The 12,768-nt window shown below is 38.5% G+C and overlaps 1 non-coding gene across 1 annotated transcript; it reads left to right on the forward strand.

Annotated features, from left to right (window-relative positions):
- The first annotated feature begins 543 nt into the window (after nt 1-543).
- On the forward strand, nt 544-736 carry LOC116871567. Its single transcript, XR_004383437.1, has one exon. It is a non-coding gene; the product is annotated as a U2 spliceosomal RNA (small nuclear RNA).
- The last annotated feature ends 12,032 nt before the right edge of the window (nt 737-12,768 follow it).

Here is a 12,768-nt window from a genome sequence, read left to right on the forward strand (position 1 = left end):
GGTACTGTTAGAATGTTTCCTCAACCCAACTGATAACAGATATAAAGTCTCTGACACCCAGAAACAGGTTAAGGAAGACTCTGTAGGGTAGCTAGCTGTCTGAGAATACTGCATAAAGAGAATTCTTCAAGCTTGTTCCAGTTATTATTTTTCTTCTAGGAAAATGGCCTTGTACCTTTATGATTTTACAGATAATATGTGTCATCTTTTTGTTTTCTACAATGTTATGCTTTATGAAAAACTTCACCTGGGATGAATTAAAATTATTTTTATTTTGAAAAATTTAGACCTTTATTTTAAAATTCTATTATTTCTGGGATGATTTGCCAAGCTTGATTTCCTTTGTTAGACTAGTTCTACAACATCATACATGATTACATTGCATTTAATTGAGATGGAATCATCTATCTCATTTGTGTATAACATCTAAATCCCCATTTATGATGGAAGTGTTAGTTTGGCATATGGTCTTGGTCACATTACTATTGCAAAACAGTGCTGAAAGAAAGACCTAGGACATCCATGGTTAAAAATCAAATTTCAATCGCTTCTCGGCCTTTTCGCTAAGATCAAGTGTAATATCTGTTCTTATCAGTTTAAAATATCTGATGTGTCCTCTATGTGAGGACAGTATATTAAATGGATTTTTGGAGCAGGGAGATGGAATAGGAGCTTGCTCCATCCACTCCACTCATCGACCTGGTATTGTAGTACTTCCAGGAGTGGTGCACCCCCTTGGGGGTTAAAAGACATGGTGGCAAATAACAGAGTTTGTTTTAAAAAAAAAAAAATCAAATTTCATAAATAGGTCTGAGTCATAAGCTGGGATGCTATTGATCTGTTATTCCTGAGGTTCTTAACTTTAAACTTTACAAGCTAGAGAATAACTGCTTTATTCCTGCATATCAAAACTTCCTATTTGTTACACTGGGATATAAAGAAGTTGAGATTTGTGAGAACTCCTCACCAAGTTCCACTGGAACTTGTTGGATCATCTCACAATTTCACTGTGCTTCTTTTTAGTGTTTTACAGTTGAAGTGAGCTATATGAGATCATTGGGAATTTTTGGACACTAGTATTAATTATAGCTAATAATTACAAACATGTTCTATGTTTCTCAGGCCCCACCCAAAGTTGGATCATACTACTTTTTCATGAACAGTATTTCCTGACTCTTGTCCTCCCTCCATGGGGAGAGACTTCCTTTGCTATCTGTCCCATATCTCAGAGATGAAGGGAAGGGGGTTCCCAGTGTGGACTCATGAATACCACTCTCAACGCGATTTACTTGATCTTTCTCCTCTCCTCTTCCAGTGCACGTTGTTATTGCTTATGATAAACCCTTTGGCTCCCTCACATCCCTTACCCTCCAACTCCAGTGTTGCTTTCTCTGGTCCAAGTTGAGGGCTGTTGAAGTCATGCACCTCAGATCCTGAAACAAAGTTTCTCATTGTGCAAAGCCCACATGAGGCACACAAATGCAAATGATGACCATGCCCTGGGACACTTGCTGATGGACTCACAGAGAACCTCTCCCCATCTCCTTTAAATTGCACAATGATTAACAGCATAGGCTTTGGAGGCTGAATGTGTCTAGGTTCAAATCCCAGCTTTCTCACTTACTTGCTGTGTGAACTCAGACAAGTTTCTTAACCTATCTTGCAGTTTACTTAAAATGTTATGAATAAAACCAATATTTATTTCATAAGGTTGCTGAGAGGATTCAGTGATTTAAACTATGCTTGGGACAGTACATGGTGCATGGTAAAAACTCTAGATATCAGTTTATTTGGCTTTTAAGTGCCAAATCAGTGCCATCTTGTGTTCCCAAGGGATCAAGATGTTTATGCAAACAGTTCTCTCGATTTTTAGTTTTAGTGACCTGTCCTCACTCCAATCCCTTTTCTGTCAGAAATGCATGGGGTCTAGACCAAAAGACCATCTGAATCAGAAGTATCCTTTTGCTTTTTTCTAGCCTCTGCAGATTGTTGTTACACTGACATTCAGTAGGACTTACCTGCCTCCTCTGTATTCATTCTTTCTCAGAGGCTACCCATTGCCCCACACAAGCAGTATCCCTGTGGAATGGTACCTAACAGACTGCAAGAAACAACTGAATTCCAAGTGAGCAAATTTAGGCTAGGCTGGGAACCTTGTTGTACAGGAAATTTTTCAAAAGAATGCTTCCTTTTAATTGCAATATGTTTACAAGACAGATCTTTAAATTAGCATTTACTTTGGGTAAATGAAGGCCTAATGCACTTGAGCCAAAAGTTATGTGTATTCCAACTTTGAGAAATGACACGCTTCAATGAGGCAGGTACAAGAGACTGTGAATGTTTCAAGACAGGCAATTCTTGTCACTACTCTCCCTGGCTCCTCTTCTGTGGTTCTTATTTCTTGATGTAGGTAGACCATGGTGGTATCATTCAACCTGGAGGAGTTTATCTCATAAAAATTACGTAAACTTTCAGCAAAGTTCCTTCCTATTAGCTAGCATGATCAGCAGTATTGTTCATTCATTAAGAAAATTTTATTATGAAACCCACTATGTCTATTTTCTTCTCTTAATTGCCTTCTTACTAAACTCTGCATGTCTTGTTTTGTAAACTTGCTGACATTTAACTGTTCTCCAGCTGATGGCATGGACAATGGACGTGCTACAGTTCAACTCACCAAATTAAAATGACTCCTAGATTAGACTACTCAGAAGACCCTAGTCATTTGTACACCCTTCAGATTTACCCTTGTTCACCTATTCTCTCCAGAGCATTATCTCTTTTGAGTACAACATATTAACTGTGGACTTGATAATTTAGGTCCTTGGAGCTTGAGCTTACCTCTTTAGACTTCCTGTCACTTGTCTTTGTGCCCTGTGCTTGTACCAGCCTGAACTACTTGCAGTTAATGGTGGGTGTCCTGCATTTTAATGGTGCTGCGCCTTTGTGCACACTGCTCTCTCCCTCTGCGATGCCCTCTGCCTCTCCTTCACTTTCTTTGCCTGATTTACTCCCACTTATCCATCACATCTCATTTTAGGTATCAGCTTTTAAGAGCCAGACAGTCAGTGCATAGGACTGACACAGTGCACTGTTTAAACCCTACTATAGCAAATGTGACCCTGGAATATAAACAGTTGCTTTCTCTACTCCCCACCGGAAAATTATCTTCTTGAGGACAGAAACTGGGTCTTTTATACCTATATTCCGAGTAGCTAGCTCCAGGTTTAGTATGTAGTGGCTGCTTAATAAATATTATAAGTTAAAAAATCAATGAATAAATGAATGAATTAATCTATTAGTGATTGTATTAACAAAGAAATTATTTTGGGTTTTTCTAATTAATAGGTATTTAATTATGAAGATTTGAGAGAAAAGAGAAATAAGGTAAAGTATGTAGAGGCCTATTATACATGTTGGACTGTATGGAAAGAGATGATAACGAAATTTTGGCTTATATTGACTATTAGTTATGTTTCTTTGGATTGAATTTTCCTCTAAATTTCCTTTAGTTTTATTATTAGAGTAATTGAATTTTTCTTACTCTATTTAATCTGAACAGTGATCTTACAGCATAGGTATGCTTATTGTATCCATTTTACAGATGGAGAAATTTAGTGTCCTGCATAGTAAGAGTCTTGCCCAAGGTTACAAAGTCATAAGTTGTAGAGTAAAAATTCAAACCCTGGTCATCAAGACATTCAGCATCTTTTGTAGGAAAACAACAGCCTGACATTTAGGTCCAAAAATTGCTCTACTAAAGGGAAGAGGGAACTTGTAAAATGATGCATAACACACAGGCTTGATCTAAAGAGCATGAGGTCTGATGTCTCTGTGCCCACAGTGCAAGTCTGGGAGCAAACCTTTACTAGCTGCATAACCTCAGGGAATCCATTAACTTCTCCTAGTGTCATTGTCCCCTCATTAAATTACAATTATTACTACCTGTCCTGAGCAGTGTTACTGTGAGGATTAGAAATAATGTGTATAAAGTTCCTAGCATGAAGCAGGCGCTCCAAAAAAATGTTATTCTTACTATAGTTTGTGCCTTTAAAACATTGGCTTTACAGCTTTGCACTACATGACAATCAGAAGGTTGAGGTACAAACTCAGCACTGAATATTGTATAAAATTGTATGAAAAATGTTCACATAAATTAATACCTTTTTCATTCTGTTGCATTTTTGCCCCACTTCTTGGGCAAAGTACATTTCACATTTTGGAGCTTACTAGTTTGTACAAATAGAAAAAAAAAAAACCCCTTTCAAATATGTAAATGTCTAATGACACAACAAAGGGAATTTCACAAGCAAATTTATTACTGTGCATTTTCAGGTAATGTAAGCAAAGAGGTAATCATTTGTCATTCTTCGAATGTGCTAAAGCAGATGGAAACACATTGTAATTTGTGCAGCTTTTGGAAAGATCTTCAGCATAGAAGTGTGAGCCTTGGTGTTGGCAACCCCCACAGTAGGTACAATAGCCAGTTATGTTTGAAAAATTGGCAAGTTCAGGGCAGCAGATTCCTGCATACTTGAGGCTGCTTGTTGATTTCCTTTCAACTCAAACTCAAGTCAGGCCAGTTCCTCCATTGCAGAACAAAAATGTGGCAACCAGGAATGAATTTTTCCCCACCCTCTATCCCCCAATTCCTCCCTTCAGACAAATCATCCTGCCCAGATTTCAAAGAAATCCCAGAGAGGCATACTTGCTGTTATATCTCCAGGACTCCAGCCAGCACAAATCAAGAAAATGGTTTCCAGGTGCAGACTGCCTCCACCCATCTCCCCCGCTCACTTTAAAATCTGATGATTGCTCCAAGCTTTAATCTGGAGATGGACGATAGGGGGAACAGGAGGGTAACCTTAGCATTCAAAAGCCCTCAGAAAATTATTTTGCTTTTTTCATTTTAGTGGAGTCATGTCCATTCTCCAAAACATATCAAACAACCCAGCATGATTAATTCCATCTCTTTTGATAAGCCTCAGACCCCTAATAACTAGGATACATTATCTGAACTATAGAAGGAGCCCTACAGAGTGAGGCTTTCACAAAGGTAGTTCTAATCTAATGTTATTACTATCTCCCAGTCACTAGCCCCATTTTCACACAAAGCAATAATTGGTAGAAAAATTGCCTACTTTTCACAATAGTCCTGGATTTTCTAAATTCAAGTAATAGCAGATAATTATCAATAAACAAAACACTATAGAGAAACATCTTTGAGAAACTTTTCCAGACATAATAATATTCACAGTAGTATAACAACAATTAGGAGTGACAATGTTTGGAACAAGTGCCATTGGCCTTGTTCTTCTCTTTTAGTTATAAGTGTAGTAATTTCTCCTCTGCCCAAATGCCAGGATATTCATCATTCTGAACACTTCTGTATCTTTGTTCATTTTGGTTTTCTGAATTCATATATAGAATATTCTTTAACATTGTCAAAAAAGAAAAATCTTCAGATTCTGTTTTAGAACTACGACTAAATTATATTTTTTCTCTAGAGTACATTTTAAAACAAATTATTTCATATACTATATCATCATATTATGTAAGCATTATTCACTGTGAGTGGTGAGATTTAGGACAGTTTATTCCTGTGTCTCTAAACTTGTCCCACACAAAGGACAGGTTTCAAATATCAGGGTCAGAGTTTTTGTTTTTGTTGTTTATCACATCAGCTCCTTGAAATCATGTAGATTATAACTTGTTTTATTTTTAGAATATAATCAATTTGTACAGTTATTTTTTTCCCTCCTGAAGTTCCCAGTTTTATTTTTGTTATTTTTTTCCTAGACTCTTGTTTCTATGTTATTCTTCTGTTATTTTTTTCTTATTGAGAATATAGAGAAAGAGAAAGAATATCTATGATTATCTAGAGATAAAATAAGTATATACTTTTTAACATACATTAGTAAGATTTCTAGCTTCTCAATCAAATAATCTGTTGAGTTTAAATCCACTAAAATCTTTTAAAATCTGTTTCTCTTAAAACCCTCAGAATTGCTATTTTTCTTTAACTTTAGTGACAGAAATCACTAGTGCTTCCAGTATTCGTATATTCCTGTTTTCTTTTTCTTGTGCACAGCTCTTACACTTCCAGGCTCTTTGTAGTTAGAAGGACATCCTGATAGAACTGTGGCTAATAGGACAGGGACAGAAGTGATGGGTCCACTTGGAGAATTGGTGCACAAGTACCGCCGATATGCAACTCTCTCTTTTATCCACCACTGAAATGGAGAAGACCAGGAGATTCCGAGGACATGGGAGAGAAAAAAGCAACAAGATGGGAGAATTCTGGGTGCCTTCAATGACAGAGTAGAACACATATCCCCCACACACTGACTCAAATGGGAATATGATTTAAGCAAGAAATAAGGGTATATTATGCCAAGCCACTGGGATTTGGGAACTGTTTATTAGAGCATTTAACCTACACTCACTAATGCAGAAACCAGTACCTTCATGCGAACTGGTGCAGAAATGCAAATCATAAAATTTGTGACTTTGTGGCTGGGTGGCAGATTGCACAAAATCAAACTGAAGGCTGGAACCCTATGAAGACCTGTTGTACAGTGAGAGCATTTATGGTAAACTGTTATTTACAACCACTTTGAAAGAGACCATATGCCAACTGAACCTGAAACTTTCAGGAAGTTGTTGCAAAAGAATTAGAGTGAACATCTGTGTTAGCTGCTACTGGCTAAGGTATTACAAGAATGAGATGAGTTTAGATAAGAATTGGCTAGTTTGGAAGCAGAAATGAAAGAAAATAGAATCTAGAAATTGGATGCCACAAAGGAATGGAAAAGCCAACTTTTTTCTAGAATACAAGCTGCAGGATATAAGATTGAAAGAGTCTTTGCTCCACTGTTGCTCATCAGGATTCAGGTGTTGCCTTCCCACTCTAGCTCAAAGGCCCCATGGGAGTCAAGAAATCAAGCATGAAAATTATGTCTAGGAATAAACTTTGGGTTTATTGCATGGTTGCTAGTGTCTGAAAATGACTGATAACAAATAGATCAATAGTTTACATATTTTTGAAAGAATTTTATTGCCAATGAAATTGCAAACCCCATGGGGAAGGCTATTAACCTCCTAAAACAGAGGTTCTCAAAAAGGAACAGTGTTGCCTCTCAGGGCACATTTGGAAATGTCTTAATACATTTTTGATCGTCCCCCCCGGGGGATTGTCACTGCTAGGGGGTAGAAGCCAGGATTGCTGCTAAATATCCCAGAATACACGGGATATCTCTCCCCAACAAAGAATTATGCAGCCCCCAAATGTTACTTTACCGGTTGAGAATCCCTGGTCTAAAACAACCCTCATATATCCAAACTTGCTTGCGGAGGAAGCAAGCTGCAAAAGCTGAGGATCCTGTCAGGGGCACAGACCCAACCCCCACTCCAGAGCCCCAGAGAGGACCATGGAGAATAACTGACAAAGTAAACCTCCCAGAGGACAGATGAGGGGCCACTGTGTGATTCTTAATGTTGGCACAGCTGCCAGTATATATGGTGCCCATTTATAGTGATAATTTGTCAGGCCATGGGCAGAATGTACACCATATTTGAGACTCTCTTGTTGGTTTTTTCCAACTCACACTTGGTTAGTTTGATTGGTATGGAATTAGCAGTTCAAAATAATTTTTAGCACCCTGAACACAGTGTTTCACTGTCCTCCAACATTCAGTATTGCTGATTTAAATTCTAATACCCATCTGATTATTGTACTTTTGCAGGTGACCTTATTTTCTCTCTGGAAGTTTAAGGTTCTTTAGTTTGTTCTGGTATTCTTACGTTTTTACAAAGATACGTCTAGGTTGGGTTCTTTTTTCCACTACTCCTGCTGAGCACTGGGAAGGCTCTATGTTTAGAGTCCTGATGGTTTTTTTGCACTGGAAAATCATCATCTATTACTTTAATCATGTCTCTGTTCTCTTTTTCAAGAACTCTGATTTTATGGAGATTGAAACTTGTGAAGTGATTCTCCGTATCTCTTAATTTTTCTCTCATATTTTTTTCTTTTGTATTTTCACTCTATGTTTTGGAAAAGCCCAGAGGTACCACAGGTTTTAAATTCAGTCTGCTGCTACTTTATGTTTAATGTGAGACCTGGATTACCAGAAGTTTCCTCTCAATATTCCTGTTCCACTGGCAGCTTTCCAGAGGGCCCTTTCTATACTGTAGAGGTGGTGTCTCTCTGCATCCTTGCTCCCTCCTGAGGCAGGCTTTTGGTGCTTGGTGCTAGGGGCTTCTCAGTTCCCTGCTCCTGCCTCAGTTTAGGCAGGATTTAGGCTTGATCCTCAGAGATGGGGCTGGGTCAGCATTCCTGCTCCAGCCCAACAGTGAAAACCTATATCTTGTATCTGTGCAAGGTGAGTAGGAGTGGGTTTCCTGCCCCTCCCAAGGGTCAGAAAGCCTCTTCTTGTGGTGTCAACATAGGGCAGGATGAGTGGGCAGGTTTCCCAATTGTCCCCCAATGGCAGGTGGCCACTACATTACTCTTGTGCAGAGTGTGGGGTGCAAGATGGGATTTTCCCTAGATTCTCCTGTTCCAACCTCATATGTAGGTAGGTCCTAAATTCCCACACAAGCAAGGTGGTCTCCTCAGGTCTTCTAGTCAGGCCCCATTGTTCCTTCCAGAACTCAGTGGAGGGCTGTTGGAGGGCTTCTGCCAAGCACACAGACTTTTCTTGTGTCTGGAATTCTGGGAATTCTGAATTGTCCTATTAGCTCACACTCAGCCTCAAAGAACTTGTTAACATTTTTTTTTTTCTTACCTATTTCTGTGATGGCCAACTCTTCTAGTTTCTTTGTTCTAGGGAGAGGGAAAGAGTTGTGTGTTCCCTGTCTCCCCAAAGGGTTTCTTGCCCTTTGGATTTCAGTTTGCCTGTTACCTTGTAATTATAGCTCCCTGAAGGGCTAGGAAAAAAAAAATGGGACTTTCTTAGACTACCAGTCTTGCTCTCCTTAGGGTGAGAACAATGCTCTTGCTGATTTCTACATCCTAAGCAGTAACAGAAGTCCAAGTTTCTTTTTGATTTGTAAGAACACTGTCATTTCCTGATTTTTTTTCAGCAACCTATTATATTTTAGAGATGTAACATATTCTTGGATCTCACTGAATTCATTAAGAAGTATTTGTGAAAAGCTCTGGTCTGTTAATTATTTCTGGAGTAAATTGTTCATCTTGGTCATTCTCTTTGGTGCGATTTATTTTTCTCCAGTGTCTGGTGAGTTTGGTTTACCATCTGTAATAACAAATGAAAGACAGCATTGATTAATTATGTAGCTAGTATGTATGGGTTTCCTGCTCCAATAAGCCACTTTTCTGAATGAAAGGGATGAATGGATGGGACAGGACAACTGCAGCCTTCATTTTAGTTAAATGGGTGAATTCTAACTCTGGTCTTACTCCGCAAATTGTTTGTCTTGAGAATTCTCCTCAGGATTTTTCTGGAGGGGAAGGACCTCATGCAACATTTATAGCCCATGGAAAGAGCCTGATTATACAGCTTTCTTAAAACAGTCTTTCAATTACCCCGACTTCTGTCCCAACCTCTTGCTTTCCATACGTAACAGCTCTGGGCATGGAATCTCTCTCATGGAATCCTGGGCAGAATTCCTTCCAATTCTTTAGCCATGCCCTGTGCATGTACTGGGCTGAGATTTTAAATGCTCTCTACTATTCATCTGTACATTACACAATAAAACTACTTCATCATTGAGAAACCTATTAACATCTCTATCTTCAAATATATCCCTGTTTGTATTCTTATCATCCATGGCCTTTGGAGACTATTAAGCATGGGGGTTAATTTCAAATGCTTGAACTGGTAGTTCCTCCATCTATTTTGTTCATCCTTAGGTCCCCTTATATTTCTTTTCATGCTTCTTTTTTTTTTTTCCTTTTTTTTCCCCTCAAACCAAACAAAAATTTATGTGCTTGCCTTATGCAAAGGAACTGTTCTTTTCTCTCTGAATTCTTGGTCTCAATTGACACTAGCCACTTAGGGCCTAAATGCTTCACTGGTGTTTTAACCAAATATTTTTTTCCAAAACATATATTGTTTCCATTCCTGCCAAGTTATTAATCCTACTAAGATTAATATGTTCTTTCCCACCTCATTATATTAATATATAGTATCTAAACATGCCATTTTCATCTTACACATTCCTTGAAGTTTCGGAGTCCACATTACTTCTGTGATTTTTTTTTTTTAAAGATTTTATTTATTTATTTGACAGAGAGAGATCACAAGTAGGCAGAGAGGCAGGCAGAGAGAGAGGAAGAAGCAGGCTTCCCACTGAGCAGAGAGCCCGATGCGGGGCTCGATCCCAGGACCCTGCGATCATGACCTGAGCCGAAGGCAGCGGCTTGACCCGCTGAGCCACCCAGGCGCCCAATACTTCTGTGATATTGCCATGAATTTGCCCACTTCTAACTTCTCTTGCCCATTTCATGATGCTTGCCACTAATTATTCTCTAAACATGTTTTATTCTCTAATTATTCTCTAAACATTGTGAACTAGACTCCCAGAGCTTTGCACCTGCCATTTCCTCTGCCTAGACCACTCTACTTAGCTTATCTTTCCCTGAAAAAGTTCCACCCACCTTTGAGAGTCATTTGAAATCTTACCTTTTCTACCAGAGTGCCTGGACATCCCAGCCTGAAATGGTACCTAATTCTTTTCTACTTTATTTCCCTTTAGGATGACTGACTAATTCATTTGGTACTACTTTACAGTACTGACTGGGTACATTCTCAAGTGCATATAGTATAGCAGAAATTACATTGGATTTGCAAGTACAGGGTATGTTCTTTATTCATCCTAATCTCTTCCTAGCTTTGTGTCATTTTTACATCACTTAGCCTCCCTCGGTCTCTGTTTCCTCATTTATATAATGAGAAATACCTATTTATTCCATAGAATGGAAATGATAAAACCTAGTTCAGAGGATTGTGAAGATTAAGTGAGATGATTTGTGCACGATGCCTAACTTAGCACTGTCTCATTGTAGATGCCTAATAACTAACCTGACAAATATTTATTCCTTGCACTCTTGTATTAGTTTTCTATGCAATCTAACAGCTGTCTAACTTATCATCTTAAAACAACATGAATTTATTACTTCACTGTTTCTGTAGGTCAGAAGTCTGGGAACAGTATAGTTGTATCCTCCGCTCAGGGTCTCACCAGGCTGACAGGGAGGTGTCAGCTAGAATGTCTTCTCATTTGAAGCCCAAGGGGCTTTTTAAAGATGTGCAGGTTGTTCACAGAAATCAATTCTCTTTAATTATAGGGCTGAGTTCCCTATTTTCTTGCTGGCCTCAGCAGGGGATCAGTCTTAGTTTCTAGGGGTCACCCTCAGGTTCTAATCATATGATCCATTACTAACATGGCTCTTAAGGTCCAGGAATGCATCTCTAATCTGTCATAGCAGTTAATGGGGTAAAACCTTACCCTAATAAAATCACAAGAATGACTATCCCATCATTAGGATCAAGGTCACTGGTCTTTCCCCATACTGCAGGGGAAGGCATGACGTAACACATGTACACCAGTTGGGATGGGAATCTTGGGAATCACCTTATAATTCTACCAAACACAGCCCTATAAGTTAGAGAGTCAGAAGAAAGAAAGAATTCAAAGATGTAGAGGATTGGGAAGTAATTGATTGAGAACCCTGAGGAAATTCAGAATCTAGATGGAGAGGTAGGTTTGGACGGTATATTGAGGATTCTCCAGAGAAACAGAACCAGTAGGAGATTCTTTCTCTCCCTGTCTCTCCCTCCTTCCTTCCCTCCCTCCCTTCCTTTAGAGAGGTTTATTATAAGGAATTGACTCACATGGTTATGGAGGCTGAGAAGTTCCATGCTCCGCCATCTGTGAGTTGAAGATCCAGGAAAGCCAATGGTGTAAATCCCAGTCCAAAGGCAAGTGAAGCCTGATGTCCCCTCAAGGGGTCAGGAAGAGAGAGTGAATTCTCCCTTCCTCCACCTTTTTGTTCTATTCAGGCCTTAAACAGATTGGATGATACCCATCCACACCATGGAGATCAGTCTGCTTTCACATGCTAATTTCTTCCAGAATCACCTTCTCAGGCACATCTAGAAATAATGTTTCACATGTGTATGTCATGGCTTAGTCAAATTGATACATAAAATCAACCATCATAACAGCAGAAAGAACAACGATTTTAATAACATAATTGAGTAGAAGTTAAGGATAGGTGAGCTATAGAAAAATTTGTAGTTGAGGGGATGCTATGAATAGAGTAATGAAAGAATATTTTCATTCGCACTTAGTAGTGCTGCTTTTGGGTGAACAAATGGATAAATGAATAAACCACTGTCTTTTCCATTGTGCTGTGTAAAATTCATTTGAGTGAATCGTTTTCCAACGTGGGTGGGGGAGAAATGTGTCCTAACAGCTAACCAATAAAAGTGATAAGATTCACATTGTAACTATGGAATGCATTTCCTATGCTATTAATACTAACCAAAATAAGTGCCCACAAGTCATTCAAATCATTCAAATTTAAAAAGGTTCAAATTTTCATGACTTAATGTATATAAAAGTATCACAAAATTAAAATAAACCGTTGTCATGGTGGTGCTGTATTAACTTCATTCTTTGGGAAACCCCACAATTAAAGTAATAAAACATACCTTATTCTTTTCTTCTTATCAACACCCCTGCTTTGATATCAGTAAGTTTAATACTGCTTAATTAAAACGAATAAATACTTGTTGAGAA

Source organism: Lontra canadensis, unplaced genomic scaffold, assembly GCF_010015895.1.
Source record: "Lontra canadensis isolate GAN:19392208 unplaced genomic scaffold, GSC_riverotter_1.0 scaffold26, whole genome shotgun sequence".
NCBI classification, from domain to species: Eukaryota; Metazoa; Chordata; class Mammalia; order Carnivora; family Mustelidae; genus Lontra; species Lontra canadensis.